Source organism: Plectropomus leopardus, chromosome 13, assembly GCF_008729295.1.
Source record: "Plectropomus leopardus isolate mb chromosome 13, YSFRI_Pleo_2.0, whole genome shotgun sequence".
Lineage (NCBI taxonomy): Eukaryota > Metazoa > Chordata > Actinopteri > Perciformes > Serranidae > Plectropomus > Plectropomus leopardus.
This window is the reverse complement of record NC_056475.1, coordinates 28,557,431-28,574,465: the sequence shown is the minus strand read 5'-3', so window position 1 is coordinate 28,574,465 and position 17,035 is coordinate 28,557,431. Positions and strand designations below refer to the sequence as shown.

At 37.6% G+C, this 17,035-nt stretch overlaps 1 protein-coding gene across 1 annotated transcript in view; it reads right to left on the bottom strand.

The window, feature by feature from the left end:
- dlg2 (discs, large homolog 2 (Drosophila)) overlaps positions 1 to 17,035 on the bottom strand; it is a 229,408-nt gene that overhangs the window by 107,831 nt on the left and 104,542 nt on the right.

The window sequence follows — 17,035 nt, the reverse complement described above, 5'->3', positions numbered from 1 at the left end:
TCTGAGTGCTCCTTATCAGCGGACTGTAGCGAACAGGCGAGAGCAAAAAAAGGAGCGAGAGGGAGGGAAGACAGGATGATGCTGAGGGAGGGGGAGCGTCTACACGGCAAAGTCAGGTCTCCGTCAGCCACAAAAGCAAAGGGGAGGGAGGGGGAAAGAGAGGGACGCAGGGTGAGAGAGCTTGAGAGAGAGAAAGGGAGGAGGGACCGGTGCTTTCCACGTGGAAACAACATCTTCAGCACCAATCAGAACGTGCTAAGAGGTTGTCGGCAGCTCCCCATTTTCAGAGGGGGGGGTGGAAGGGGATGGGTAATGCTGTGCTCTCACTATACCTACGCCAGCAGCCACTCGTCATCCAAAAGCCAACAGGAAACGGCAAAAAAGAAACTTACAGGGGCATCGCATTTTTACCACAAATAATGATATTTTTCACTGAAGAGTGTCTTTTTTTTTTTTTTTTTTAAGTTATACTCCTTCAAAATTTTCTTGTATAACAAATATTTTACCATATATGGACAGCATTTCCACAGTAAAAGCCATTCAATGCATTTATATCCCCTAATTGTCTCTGTATGGCAGATTTTACTGTTACTGGCACAGTTATCACGTCTAGCATGGGATCAAATTGCATATTTTCTTGCAGAATGAATTCACAGGGGACATTCTAATGGGAATGACAAAAGCTGGTGCGTGCGTACAGTTCATCCAATATGGAAGACAACATTTAATCATGACCTCAGTATGTTGCTGTAAATGCCTACTTTAGTCTTCTATATTAGAATGAGAGATGATCAATTCTCTCATTTTGTTTGGCCGCACTGTAACAGATACACCAGCAGCTGTTACCTTTCTGACAGAGTAGCTGCTCAAGGTGTGTTTGTTGGTAGATACATGCGCAATTTAGAACTAAACTATGAGACCTATACTACTGAAACACACATGGCATTACCACCGGTAACCATGACCTTTGAAATGAAATGAGAAAGTGAGGAAATCCTAATGCGTCCTCAAGGCCATATAAAGCAAGATTTATGCTTGATGCAATTGAGGGGTTAGAAAGACTCCCCAATTTTGAATTATACTTAAAAGTCAGATTGCTCTTGGCCCCCAAAAAAATCCGCTCAGCCTTGATTCCAATTCTTCCCAGTGGTCACCTGCTGTATTGCAGCAGGAAAAAACAACAACATGCTGCCAAAAACCCATTTTCCTGGAGACCACCATTATAAAATAAAAGTCTTTAAATTATAACTCTTTCTACTGTATATTTTTTATCCATGGATTGACAAATCTGTGACGTCATCACAATGTAAAGTCAATGAGCTGAGGAACTCGTGGCCACTACTGCACATATTCAGCGGGCCACAAACCCTAGCAGTAAACCTGGTTGTAAGCATCTTTTTTTTTGATGTATGCACCAGGAGAATGATTCCTTTGGACCGAATAGGCGTCAGTTCTGGGTCTGGTATCTGGTTATTATAATACAGTTATGGATTTCTCCAATATAACGTCCTGCAAAACTAGGCAGATGTATATGATCAGACTGTTTCCTGCTTTAATAAGATTACCCATGGCAACAGCTTTATTTCCCTTTAGTGATATAAGGAGACAATTGGCCATGCACATAACTATTACATACATATTACCTGTATACTGTTACTAGAAGTGCATCCAGGTAAATTCTATACCAAGGGAATAAGAGACTGCTGCTGTGCAATCACTTACTTATGTTCTTTCATTCACTGTGACAGAGTGCTGATGGTGGTGAGCAGAGGGTTTACATTTGAGATGTCTCTACCACATGTGGGTTACTGAAATAAAGAAGACTGAGCCGTCTTCCTCAGCGCTATCAACGGTTTCTGCTAGCATGTGAAACTTCAGAAAAGCGGAAAACACAAGCCGTGTTCCTAACTTGGAACATGGTGTTTCATCGACCCCCAATCTTTAAATACATTGCAAGATGGCATAGCTACCGAATCTACACGCACAGAAAAAGAATGCCGTAACCACTTAACATAAATCTATAAATCAAGCTTAAGGCTTTGAGTCTTCCCCTTTTTTAGTCAATTGCAACCTCAGATATTGTTCTGCCAATATTGGACGCAGGCCACAGCTGATGGGATGGGCTCTGCCAGGTCCTCTGGGCTATACCGGGAGGGCATCAATAAATTTCAGCAAGTTAGAGATGGTCTCAGCTGCATTCAAGACTTCCGTCATTGCTTTGCACCTCTCCTGCTCCATGCGCAGACAGCTTACAAACTTGCAGGCTGCCCAGTCAAGGTCATGGGTCTTGAGTCAAGAGACTCATACCTTTTTACCATTGCATTAGCTTTGGTTCCTCAACCAGTTCTATTCAAGATTCTTGGACAGTTGGTATCTGGTGAACCAGGTTTTCAAGGATGTGTCATCAACAGCACTATGCTCAACAGATCTAAGCAGTTGTGGCAAAATTGCAGGATGCATTAATACCTGCTGAATTTTGTCTTGTCATTACAGATATCCATTTTAACCCCAAAACAAGCATGAAACAAGTATTACTGAAACCACTGCGCTCTTTTTTTTGTCTCACGATTTCTCAATTGACTTCTCCATTGTTACCTTCTTTGTCCACTCTTTCCAACTTTTAGAATATGACAATCCGACAGATGTCATAATTTTCACTTCAGATCAAGGAGAACCTTGCACTTTTTCTTCTAGCTGTATCTGCTTTTCACATTCTGAATCAATTTTTGTAGATTGTAGAATTTTTGGTTAAAATGATCTCAGCAGTTCAAATTAGGTGTGGGAACTAAAACCTGAACCATTCCAGGGCTCTGGTGTTATATTTTTTCCATTCATCTTTCCAGGTGTTGGTCCTTGCTTCTCATTTGGTCATCTAAGGCTTTGAGTAAAGGGAATATGATTAAAATAGACGCAGTGCGATACAACAGGTTGGGAGTGAGGGGATCACTATGCTGACAGTTTCAGATATCAGCAGTTAAAGATGTGTTTCATTGCTATGCCAGGCGCTCACATCACACCTCATAATGAGGCATATTAACACTCCTGTCCCATGCATCACCCTCCCATCTATCAACCCTGAACCCAGACGTTCTGCATTCCACTTCTGGGCTTCAATTCAAACCTCTCTAATCAATTGGTTGACTTGCTTTGCATTCAAATAATTCTGCAACCGAGAGGAAGACCAGAAACAGGCCCATTCCGCCCACATCAGAGCGTGTGTGTTGACAGCGTATTCCGGACCAACCTCCTATAATAACACGGCTGCCTTTCTATCACTAAAGAGAGGGAGTGCTGCAGGCTAATTGCCAAGAAAGATGACACCACACAGCTGAACAATGATAAACTACAGGGTGGGGAGGATGACATCGCTGTGTTTTTCCCTCTTCTAAGAGCCTCAGCCGGACGCATCCTGTCCTGGTTTGCCCTGTAGCAGAGCGTTCTGTTGGCAATCACTGCAGATGGTTGTGATCGATAACAATTTACAGTAAACACATGCATATCTTTCACTCCTCTGTGTAAATCTCACTGATATGGATACTGTATTGAATCAAAAAAGCGAGATAAATTGTTTTTGAAGACAGTGGACAATCAGATAGCTGGTTTCAGCAATTCAGTGCTAAATGCATTTTTGAGGTTTACTAAAGAGATCCCAGGACAATAATATTACAAAACCATGCTATAGATTCAATCATAATGCAATTCTCATCTGTTTGTTATACATTAAACTGAGGTAGCTGCGAGAAAAAGTAAACCTTTTGTTTTTGAAAAAACAGTTATCAGATCTCCATCTCTTGTGCTAATACTGCGCCTCACAGCACATATGAGTTTTTGTTAGTCAGTGGTAGATATTACTAAATTCCTCTAAGTTGTCATGGGGGCAGTTGGTGATTGCGTCCCATTTGTTGTAGCTGTCTGCACCACATGCTAGATTATTTGATGAGACTCAGTGTTTTATCAAAAAAAAACAAAAACATGGCATTCAGGCAGCACCCAGTGACAAGAAAATAAAGTTTTTTGCCTTGCAAATGATCTTTTGATGAATGGTAATTTCAGACTTCAGGGCATACTGATCTAATGGCAGCTTTTCAATCAGGAGATTGTGCCAGTTATTAAAATGTAAAATGGGGCCGATACCTTTAGAACCTGCTGTGGAAAGGTTATTATATTTGACATTTACCAGGCAAAGCTGTATTTTTTTGGCAGCAATGGTGATTACATTTCCTCTGCCTCATTGTTTACTTATGAAGTGTCTCAAATCTCAGTTTTTAAGAGGAGATTTTGTACTTCGTCAAAAACAGTGCAAATGTTTGCATTGTTTTGCAGATGACACTCCATTATACATATTAGTAACAACCAAAGCTGGCTGGTCTATGAATCGTTGACATCAAGGAATAAGGAGCAGAACAATTATTTTAACCCATATCTGCCTAATTTGTTTAAGACTTATGTCCAGTCATATTCAACCTGGGTCATCTTAAATTATATATTGAAAATCTCAAGAATTTTGGTAGCATACATTTTTGGATAATTATGTTTTATCTGAATTCAAACTCAAATAAAGACATTATAATACATGTATGTCTACAAATATGTACTTATTATGAAAAAATGAGTGTAGCAGTAGAGGGCCACCCATATTATGACAGAAACACAGAATATGAAAAACAACTTGTGTATTCCTTTATATTCTGTCCGATGAAGTGGATTATTTTTTAGTGTCTGCCACTGTGAGCTTGACGTGTCAAGGTTGGTTAGTCCAGGGTGGCTGAATCCTCACTAACTGTGGAGGAATTGTGATAGGCTGTCAGGCAGGGCTGGAGGAGGCATTGGCCATCTGGAGCGAAGGGTCCTGGTGTCCCCAGGGTCGCACTCAAGTTATGTTCGTGCGCAGGAGAAAACACAACTTTCTGCCTCGTGTGTATATGTGTAGATGTGTTTGTGTGTATGACAGAAAGGTCTGTGTGGTGGGAAGGCGAACTCAGCGGGGATCAGGCTGATCTCATCAAGCCACCCTTGGCCTTGTAAAGGAGGTCAGCTGCCTGCATTTGCATTCTATTATTCTCTAAAAACACATACAAGACGTTGATATTTCCCGGGACCATACTTTGGAGAACATTCTGGCTTGAAATTGTCTGTGTCTAGGAGACAAGAAGAATTCAGATTAATTCTTATATATAATTAGGAGAAACTATAACACTATAAACTGCATTTGCTATTGCTCTTCAAAATGTAAATTGTCATTAAAAAACGTGTGTTTAGTCCTTCATTAAAACAGTGTCTGCATTTGTGTATGTTATTTGATAAAGGTAATTTTTTGTCTCCAGAAAAGGCCATCCTCCAATATGCATTTGTTTAAACTGTACAACAGTTAGTTCAGATGGAGTAGTTTGACAGGAAAAGAGGCATTGCATGAGTGCTAACAAAGAGTACAACAGCACTCTGACTTTTAACTACGCATTTATCACTCTGCGTTACAGCACTAAGCCATTAATTTCATTAACCATTAATTGGCCTACATTAATAGTCATCATGACATACCTTAAACTTCAAAGATGAAAATATTTCCACATTTAACAGTTGAGTTAAACAAGTGAAGGAATTAAGAGGATATTACACTGCAAACCCCCAAGTGTGTTCATGTCACATCATAATTGTACTGCTCTATTAGGGATGTCAGTTTCAAATTTGCTTTTGATAGGCCGACACCAATTAACTATTAACTAACTGGTTAATTTAAAAAAAAAAAAAAAAAGACTTGAAATACAAGAGTTCTTTTCTTCTGGGCCTGTGCTCCATGGCTTTAGTGAGCTTTTGTGCTTTCAAATTTCAAAGTGCTGTTAAAATACAGTTGGTGAGATCTTAATGTTTTGTTATGTACATGTCTTTCCTTTCAATTTCATTTTTCTGTTGGCTTCGCAGAGAGACAGCCAGCTAGCTGAGCTGACATTTGGGAATTGCTCACTATCATGCATCACTCAAGTTGGTTGGGAGCTTACATTAGCTAGCAGTGACTGCAGCTGGTAAAACCAGCCTACCCTTCGGTCTTCCCCTGAGATGCCCTGGTGAGTAAGTGGTTTTATTTTGAGGAGCAGAAAAAGTAGCATTGTTACCTATGTTAGCTCCAAAAGCTGTGCTGACACAGCAAACAGTGACGACAGAGCTAACAGTGATAACATAGTCAACAACACTAAAAGTTTTTTTTTTTTTTGGCTCATTATATTGCTTAAATAGTGTCATGGTATTGCTGCCTGCACGTGCTCCACATAATATTGTATGTACGAGTTACGAGCACATTAATGGCCCTCCACAGTTGTAATTACGAGTGGGAAACTGGGAAATTTCGATGATGAGTTGAAACGTTTGCGTGACGTTTCAGGGCAGCAGAAAGGGCAAAAAGCGTGGGAAGAGCGTCAACAATTGATGGTAAAAAATGATATATTGCATTATTTTGTCCCTAGTAGTTATCATTTACTTTTAGTTGTAGCATATTTTAGTATATGCATCTATTAGCTGCAGCAAGCAAGCAAACTTTGAACTACAAAGCATGCCAGGTGAGTATACTAACATCGATAACAACAATATTTTATATATGTAATATATATATATTATATATATTATATATATATATTTTCTTATAACATGAGTTGCCGACTTGATGTCATAAATGCACAAACATGGCGGGCAAAAGTCAGTGTTTGGTCATTTGTAAGAAACTTTTTTCATGAATCTGTTTATTAAATATCACTTTTCAATTACATGTGAAGTCTAATATGGTATTAATGTTAACTGCTGTCCATGTACAGTGACCTAGATTAAATATAAAATATGATTTAGAATATATAAAATATATAAAAAATAAAATAATATATAAAAATGCAAATCAACTTGAAACAGCTATCAACCTCTTACTTAAACGCTCTTTGCATTAAAATGCAACCCATCTTCTCTGTAGTTTCCATGCTGTTCCCACTTTATGACCTCAAAGCAACGACTTCCAGATTCGGAAACTATGACTTTCCGCTATCACTTGAAAGCAGCATATCACCTATTTTTCTTTGGAATAGGCTGCTGTTCAGGCAAGTTCATAAAAAAGTACACATCTGCGTGAAATAATGTATTCATAGAAGTGGCATATTTCTACTTTTACACAGTGCTGCAATGTCAAATCAAAATCAAAATCTACCTAAAAGCTAAAATGACAGAACCATCCTCCTGTGTATCTGATTTATGGTAAACTCTTATTAATACCAACAGAGAGTAAAACAATAAATAAAACACAGAAGCAGGATGGCATTAATCATAATAATTAATTATCAAATCAAAATAGCCATTTTCAGAGCTACCGCTATGATACAACATTCTTACATAACAACAATTCTGCCATATATGCACTAGCAGGGAGGCATGTCATGCCAAACCAAGCACTCCAAACATTTCCCTGAGTCACATCGACAGATGTCAAGACAGTCTCAACCCACACAAAGAGCCGTACACATAGGAGGAGAGGACAAAACATCTCTTTGGTGCGATAGAGAGGCAGACATAAGGATAACAGTAAAAGAAAAAGCGTGGGAGGAACAATAACAACAACAATAAAATGAGACAGAATTAAAAAAGCACACCTGTGATAATGGTAAAAGAGGAAATACATTCATTTTAAACCTGTTCTGGCATTAAAAAAATGGTCCCTGTGCAAAACAGATGTTTTGTGGTACAGAGAATAATGTCAATCAAAACCACATACTCTGAAAGCAGTGTTGTGTCAGAGATGCTGCAGGTTAACTTCACAAATTCATACAGCCAACGGACACATCACGACAAAATACAACTGTGAAGCTCTCAAGGCCGGACGAACAAACACGCTGCACAACCTTAACTATGAAAGCTTTGAGCCTGAGTGGAGCCACAACACAATCGCCAGCAAAAATGTCGGCATTTTCTGTTCTACAAACCTCAGATACGTTCAATCTACATTCTACATTAAAAGGTGGAAAGCAGACTTATTGGTCATTTTTTAAACAAAGTTTAAAAAACTAAATTACATTTATCCTTGATCCTGCTACATCTTTAGAGTTGAAGGTTGAGTTGATTAAAACCAGCAGCTGTGTGAATGTGTGGTTAGGTTTAGGCACAAAACCAGCTTGGTTAATGTTAGGAAAAGATCATGTCTGGACTTAAAATACTAGGTTTGGGGGCCTCAACCCAAACTGGAACACCAGCATTGTCTTGGTATTAAACAACAGCAGTGCAACCCCTTGCATCCAAAAATACCTCTTACACAACAGGTATGTACTTTTGATTTATTTTTATTTATATTGTATTTACTATTATGCTTTTGCTAAATTAATGACTTATTTATTTGCCTCATATCTGGGTAACCCTCTCTAGAAACAGGCCATGATGATGACCTAATATTTTTATTGAAAAATAGTTCCCTGAAAAATTAGGCCACAAAATCTCAGTTTTACCTGATGTCTTGGTTCTAATTGTATCCAAAATCCCGCAGCCTGAACAAGGGGGATCACAGTGCAACAGGTTGCCCTACAGTCATATTGTACAATAGAAATGTTTAGAGCATGCTTACTGCACACACGCACACACGCACACACACACACACACACACACACACACACACACACACACACACACAAGATTGACATATTGAACGGGGCCTTTGACCTTGACTTGCTGGACGATGTGCCGTCGGCAAATGCGCTTGAAAAACACATAGACAAACACACAGCGACGCAAAGGTCAATAACTATGAAACAAATGGCGCCACACAGGGGCAAGGAATATTACTCCAACTGAATGTTTCATTACCATCATTATCCTAAGAATGAAGTAGGTTTACATCAAACCATTGGTTTCCAGAAATGTACCCAAGGAATTTTTTTGAAATGTTTTGAAAATCAGAAAAGGTTTATTGCCAAGTCTTAAAGGAATATCCCTTGATTTTTCAAGCATGCAATAAATACATTAAGGGGAAATAAAAATACAAGCTAAGTTCTGCTCAAGTCAGGAAACATAAAGAAAACGGCCAAAAAAAGTAAAAGAGATCATAAAAGAGACCAGAAAATCATCAAACATAACTCTTCTGTGATCACTACATTGATAAGTGAGGAGTTCATTAAAGTTAGTTTTATATGTTTTTCCAGCATTCACTGAAATATTATTACATGCTTTTTACATACAGACACATGTGGTGTGTCCTTTACTTAGTTTGTTGTAGTGATGCCATGTTTGTTATCTTAATTATTTTATATTATATTATTCTATAATATGTATGGCTCTCTTTCCGATTTCTTTTCTTATTGATGAGGCCAATAGCTGGTCTGGTGTGTCCGCATGTCAGAATGCTAATCTGAATTTTCAGTGTGTACAGTATGATCCAGCTGATGATAAAACAAGTAGATCATGTCTGAAGACGTCTGAAAACGGATAGACCAAATTACTGTCATGCCGCACTAACATTCAGTTTCCTTGTGTGCTACATCTGAATATTTGCTCCACTTTACCTTAGACAAAAACTGATGACACTGCGATAGACCAGCAACAGTGTTCTGCTTTCCTCAGTTCCTGTTTTTAATGAGTACTTTTATTTTAGTGATTAACTTAATGACAAAGTCATTAAGTTATGGGTCATGTGCACATTTTGTTAAGTTTTGTTTGTATGAAAAGTGCTATACAAATAAAGTCTGACTGACTGATGAACAATTCTGCTAAATGAATGTTTTTGTCAATAGAGTTTGGTGGCTTTGATACAATGGCTTCATTCCCCGTCAGAAAAGGCTGCCTGACACCTAGGTAAAGCAGTGAAAATATTCTAAATGTAGTGCACACTCAAATTACATGGATTACATAGTTTTTTTTTTGTTTGGTGGGCCATTTTTAAGTGGCTTAAAACTTATAGAACTAATCTGGGCAGCGATTGCTCAGTGCAGTTTGATTTTATGTATGTGATATGATGATTTTCTACCCTATTGTTAATAAACACTGTGATTCGGTCTAGGTCAAAGGGTTTTAAGGGGGTGATTAATTATGGGGTTGATGAAGACAGGCTTCTTAATAGTCACCTTTTTTTTATCAACATCAGGATTAGCTGTAATGTAAAGCAAGTGCACATGCAACGGAGTCATGCAAATAATTATAAATAACCCTGTGTCATCTCAGAGATAGCTTTAACGGTCTATTTAATCCTGCCATTACTTTGTTTACACAATGTATTTGTATCTCTGTAAGTATTTTTCTACATAATAACATTATAGATTTATATACTGCAATTGCTGTAGCTACCTTTAAGATCCATGAGGTCTAGACCTTGGTCACTTTTTGTTTGTTTTCTACGTTTGTTGTGATCGATAAAGATTTTTGTGTTTTATATTATCTATAATAAGGGGTCGACAGATTGTTGGCCTGGCTGATTACTGGGGCCGTTATTTGGCATTTTGTCAATTATCTGCATCTTCATTTTAATTTAATGATTGCCAATAAAATTACTTAATGGAAAAGTGCAAATAAAGTGTCAGCATGGTAAGAACTTATTCTTTATAAAATCTCAGATTTTTTTTTATTCTTATTTTCCAATGACTTTATAAAAAAGAAAAAGGTTGCTGGACATTGCTGTATTTGGTGTTGAAAGTCTCAGTTTTGATTAAAAATTTGCAAAAGGCATTTAAACAAAGGTTTGTGTTGGAGTTTGTTATAATCTAAAAAAAAAAAATAAAGTCTAAATATTAACAGAAAGATTTTCATTTTTATTGTTAATGGATACTGGTTCCAAATACCTGTTATCAGTCTCACAAACTACTAATAAGCGGTATCAGCCCTGAAAAACTAACATTGGTCTACCAGTATCTAGAATTGTCCCTGGAGATACAAAATCTAGATCACAATTTATCTCCTGCTAAAGATGTTCACCTGCCTGGTTTACTGTCGATACCACCGGCAGGTTGGAGCAGATAATAACAGCAGTATGAGAGTGAGAGATGTCAAACATCCTTTAGCCTGAAAAAACTAGCTTTTGTGTGGGCTTACATTGTGTATATGAACATGTAGATACAATATTTTCTCTAGCATTATTTTTGCTCATATTAATTAGTAGTGACAGTAACCAACTGCAATAAAATTGATTTTTTTTTTTTAAAAAAAAAAGACTGCTAGCTGAAATTATTTTACTAATAAAAACAGCTTTAACTGCTTTCAGAGTCGATCTGAAAACTTTGTATTCTGAGCTGAGGGGCTGAGTCGATGAGCGGTTGATTCCCATGGTAACCAGCACGCTAGCATCTGCCTGGTAGTAAGTGATCCCTCTCACTGTGAATGCCACAGTTTAAGACTATCAGAAAGATCAGACTGCTCTGTTTGTGTCTTGTACTGTTTTGTACTTTTTTCAACTGAAAAGTGGAGATGCATGACTGCCTATTTTCTCATGGCTTTACAGGGGTTTTTTTGAGACTCACTGGCTGAAAGCTGCCACACATCAGTCATTGATTCAGCTGTTAAGCATTTGACTAGATGTAGTTGCTGATATTTAAAATAAAAATAAACAATAAAGAAAACAATCCTAGTTTATAAGCACAGTATAACACCACCCCTTATTTTTTTTATTTCAATCTGTAAAAAAGAAAGACCATATAACATTTTTTTATGAAATGATTATTGAACTAGAATTTTTTTTTTCTCTTCTTTCAATTTAATATATCAACTTCACACATTTCCTATATTAGCAAGTATTAATCCCTGAAGGCAAACTTATATACAAATGGCGATGCTTTTCTGTTGTGTCATATCAAATTTGCACATGCTAAAAAGCAGGGCACCAAACTAATGGCGTCCCATCATCCCAGAGAACATGTTTTGGGATAATATTATATTATATTCCCTGGGACACCTTTGGGAGGAAGAATGCAGTATCAATGCGTCAGATAACATACTATTGTTTTCCATGATAATGCTACATTGTGAAAAACAAATCTGTGTTGTCATCAGCAGGAGGAGAGTGAGGTCACGTAAGCTATTGGCAGCCCGTGGTTGGAACTGCTGAGGGAGTTTGCATTGAGATTGAGTTATAAAATGATGCGTTCAAGCTCTGTCCATTAAAAATCTGTATTGGGTGGAGGCAAATTAAAAAGTTCTAATGGTGAGTCGAAATGTAAATGTAGTTTATGACAAAAAATATATAGATATAAAAGATCATTTGGAAGGCTTTTTAAAGGCTGTTTCATAAATATGTATGTTTGTTATGTTTTGTTTTGTTTTTTTAATGAAGATTTCTTTTTTCCCGGCACAAACAGGATGAACAAATTGCTACAAAAACTAAACGAACAGAATTTTAAAAACAGGATTAAAGAACTTTTGAAAAATGAATGCACGTTTGTTGCTTATGAATTTTTATGTTTTTTATTTTCACTTTGGCTGTGTTTTTAGTCTACTCGTTCTTTTATGTGAATGTTGTCATGCTGCTGTCTTGGCCAGGACTCCCTTGTAAAAGAGAGTCTTAATCTCGACTATTTCTGGTTAAATAAAGGTTAAATAAAAATTAAAAAAATTTAAAAATAAATGAAAATGAACAGTTAACTGCCAATTGTTATTAGTATTTTCTTTTTTCAAACATCGGTATTGGTAAACTCTGCATCCCTGGAAAACTGTTATCATTCCATAACATTTGGGAAGATAAACATTTTAAAAAGAGTATTTTTAAAAAGGCATGTCATAGAAACCAAGATATTAAGATAGCGTCAAAACTTGATGATGTCACTAAGTGAGCCAAAGAAGATGTAGTGAAGCTATGTTCACAGACTGTGTGGGGACGTATATAGACTTTTACATTTAAATAGGAGGAGTGCCCTGTTGCCTACATATGTCACAACGAGTGCCTCTTGTTAAATTCGGTGGCATATTTAACCAGACTCTTATCACCAGATATTCACAACTATGTGTGATCTGTAAATTATCTAACTGAATAATCTCATTAGTTTGAACTAAGATGATTATGAGTTTAAGATAAATCGAGTCCTACCAGAAAATTAAAAAAGGAGAATCGTGGATAGACTGAAATTCACCCCATGCTAAAATTTGTGATGAGCTATTCACAATACAGTCAGGCAAGATGTTACTTCTCCAATAGAACAATTGCCAGTCTGTCGACTCAACATCTAAATATTTGGAACAGTTCTCGTGGCCTGTTTGCTTTGACTCCATGCAGGCTTTAAAATGATGTAAAGACATCTTATTCAGCTTCGTATGAAAAGCAACTTGGATGCACAGGCTAATAATTTACCATTAAGTGCTTTTTTTGTGCTGCCTAAGATGGCCAGTTTAGAATTTAGTGGAGGCAAGCGCTCCTGAAATCTAATGACCAGTCTTATGACGATTAACAAAATTTATTCCTGCAATTTGCATAAAATGCTTGAAACACAAGCTGAATGTTGACAGTCCAACATTCATATTAGAAAAACCATACATTCAAGCTGCTGCAGTCAAAGTCAGCAGCTGTTATCGGTCTGTTTTTTTCTTTTTTGGAATGACAAATACATTGTCACTGTCATCTACATCCAAAAAAATTCTGACAAATGTAACTCCTAACAGCGTTAAATATTCACACCTCCATCCACACCTCTGTCTTAAATAAGAACAAATGCTTAAACATAAGAAAGGTCTTCTTTGAAAACTTATTGTACATACAGGATATCTCCCATGATGCTTTCACCCAGCCCTCGGCTACCGTCAGGCCCCGTCTCATGATTTCAGAAACTCAACAGCACTCTGTAAGTACTAATGGCTGTTTGTGTTTAATGGATTTCCATTTCCCATTCCTCTGTTTAAGAGCTGACCTCCTTAAAACGCTATCTTCTTTCTTCTAAGATGTTCTTTTACAGCAATATTAATTTAACCATTCAATCTTTATATTTAGTCTTTGTCGCCACCTTTAATTCATGGTTTTTCCATCAGCACACCAGAGAAAAACTATTTTAAGGGAAAATGGCTAAAGTGCACAAAATTGACCTCTTACAGAAAACCACTAAGAGCAAATACATTTTGGAGGATCCCACAGTGTGTCTGAGTGTGGGTAGAATCTTTCACAGAGAGATGGCGAGATGGGTGTGCAGGTTATTTGCACAGCATTATTATGTTCAATCTAGGGTTTGATGGGAACTCCTTGTGAACAGGCCATCAGCCGGAGAGGTCAGTCACACTCGGCATGACATTTTGACTCCTTGTGTTTCCGCACTGCCTTTCTCATCCTCGCTGGCAGCGGAGAGCGATAAGAGAGGCAGACTGAACACCCACAGAGAGTCATGGACCACACGTATGCAATTACAAAAGCCATCTGTGAATGTGTGCTCAAAGAGCCAAGACACCGCGTCAACTGTTTTTACAATCACCAGGCGCACCAACCAAAGACTTCATCCAACACAATAAAAGCATCATGACGACTGCCTTTAACTTAACTCTCAAGACTACAAATACGAGTCACTGTTTTTAAGCGAAAGAGGTTTTTATGTTTTTGGAGTTGACTATAACTTAAAGGTCCAGTCTGTAGCATTTAGGGGCATATACTGGCAGAAATGGAATTACATATAACAAGCAGGGTTTTTTATTTCTATTTTTTTCAGTAAGAAAAGAGAAAAAACATTGAGGCTGCTAAAAAAAGGGGAATATTATCCACCTCCTCCCATCGCTCCTTACAAATAGGGGGAGGGGAAAAGAAAAAAAGAGGAAGAAAAACAACAACAACAAAAAAAACACCATCACCAACAAAAATAACTATGGTAACTTCTATGGTCATCCTGTGATAAAATTACTTTGCATTATGAAAAATATATGATGACAAATGTTCATCTGTGAGTAAAAGTCAATCAGGTGTCATGAGGGTCCTCTCTGTGCTGTAGTATAATTAAGCAACGGTTGCCATATCTGTTCGAACCTACTTGTTTACCCTGACATATCAAATCCTATTTTCTCCATGTATAAAGTATTAGGGAACTCTGAAAACCAGGTTTCAAAACATAATAAGTATGTTGTTTGTTGCAGTTTTGTTACCTCAGGATGAGCCCTTTATATCTACCATGTTTCTACAGTAGCCCAGAATGGACAAACCAAACTCTAGCTTTAAGAAGAGCCATTTCCATTTTCTCGGCAGCCACAATAGAAGACAGCCCCTCTGGGACAAGAGCATAGAAAAAACACAACACAAATTCACAAAAGAATTGCATGCTTAGGGCCTGTGTCAACATGGCGTTTTTTTTCGCCCCTAGCAGGTTTAAATCACCCGGTTCGTTTGTTTTGGAGAGGAAGAGACCTCTGCAAATAACTCAGTTCCAGGTGAAAATCTTCTGAACAATAAACACTGAAGGAATTTGAACCAGGAGGACTTTTAATTGGTTGCAATCTGCAATCTCACCTTTAAACTGTGTTCTTGCAACATTCTTCTGTCCAGCAATTTTTCAGGGTCTCAATGAGTACAAAAGGTTTGGACTACACCAGTCAAGACTTTTGTATACTGTCAAGGTTTTTGACAGTATTTCTTACATTCAACTGCATACATATCTTTGTTCTTTCATAACAGCAGCAGAGGACCACTGCTACTCAAATATTTGACCATGCCTTATTTGCAAGTGGCTTGCATTCTGATAAATGGGCAGAGACCATTCTAACAGGTGCATCTGTAGGTGTTTTTCCATTACAGTTTTGCACAAAACTTCAGTGATATTTTCAAAATGTCGATAAAACACAACTGAGAGATGACTGCGTTTCCACTGAGTAATATTATGCCACTTTTCTCAAGAAGTTATGCAACCTCTCCTTTGGCGATAACGTTCCAAGAAGCATGGTGATGGATGTTGAAAACACTAGCAGGATTATTTCTATTGCAGCCACCGCACTAGCCGTCATTATTTTTATTTCTATGCGAGCAATAATAGAAAGTCAAACCCTTTCTGCGTGGGAGTGGCCACATATGAAAGAGTTCTGAAAGGTGATAGTCCACGATTTCACAGAGGAATTGTGGATTCCAAACTTCCGAATGATCCAAAAGAGTTATGAGATGCAATAGCACTTCTTGTGGAGCCTGCTGCATCATGCCCAAGGGAGCCAGTTCCTACTGACAAGCACATATATGTTTCCATTGCAGTTTGGCGAAATATGGCTTTTTCAAATCACATGAGATACCTCCTCATGGTGGCATAATTATTTTTGCAATAAATGGGAGTTGTTTTGAAATTTGAAATTGTTTCCATTAGGCGTATTCTACATTCGAAATTTCAATTTGAGGGTTTATGGAAACCCACACACTGAAAGATAAAACTATTTTTACATAGTTGCCATAGACTATATAGCTTCACTTAGCCTCCTAAACACGTCTAAGTGCTGATCTCAGGCTCTCACTGGGAGGCAGTTCTGTTGTCAGAGACTGAACACAAAAAGTTTCTTGAGGCCTTTGATGGCCTTCAATGGTAACATTATCTACTGGGACTCCAGTTTCAATCTTTTCACTTCTAATAAAAGGTAGAGAGATGATGAGCCCGGGCAGATTTTCAAGAACTGTCCAAATGTGACTGGGCCAGATGGGCACTTTGATAACAGTCTATCTGCAGAAGAAGAGGAGACCTTTTAAAGAATCTCTTTGATGACTGAAGTCTAGACACTTCCTCTGACCCAATTAAAGAGACTGAAAAGTGCTGTTTTTTTAACTGTGTAATGAATATTCATGCATTTGCTATGATGAACTGAGTTTTCGGCGTAACCTTTAGATGATAATTTAGTTTGAGTGAAGCTTCTTCACCCACATGTGCTCATAGCAGCCAATGCTTGGCTCTGTAAAACTGATTAGCAAGTTTTCCATTGTCTTTATGGAAGCTATACTGCCTCTTATTATTACAGCACAATGTATAAAGCTAAAAGCAAACTTATGAGACAACAAAAATATTATGTAATAAGGTCTGCAAACCTCAGCTAGTGCAAAGAAGTGGTTATAATGTTGCAATCCTACATTTGAAAGCAAGGGACTATATATATATATATATATATATAT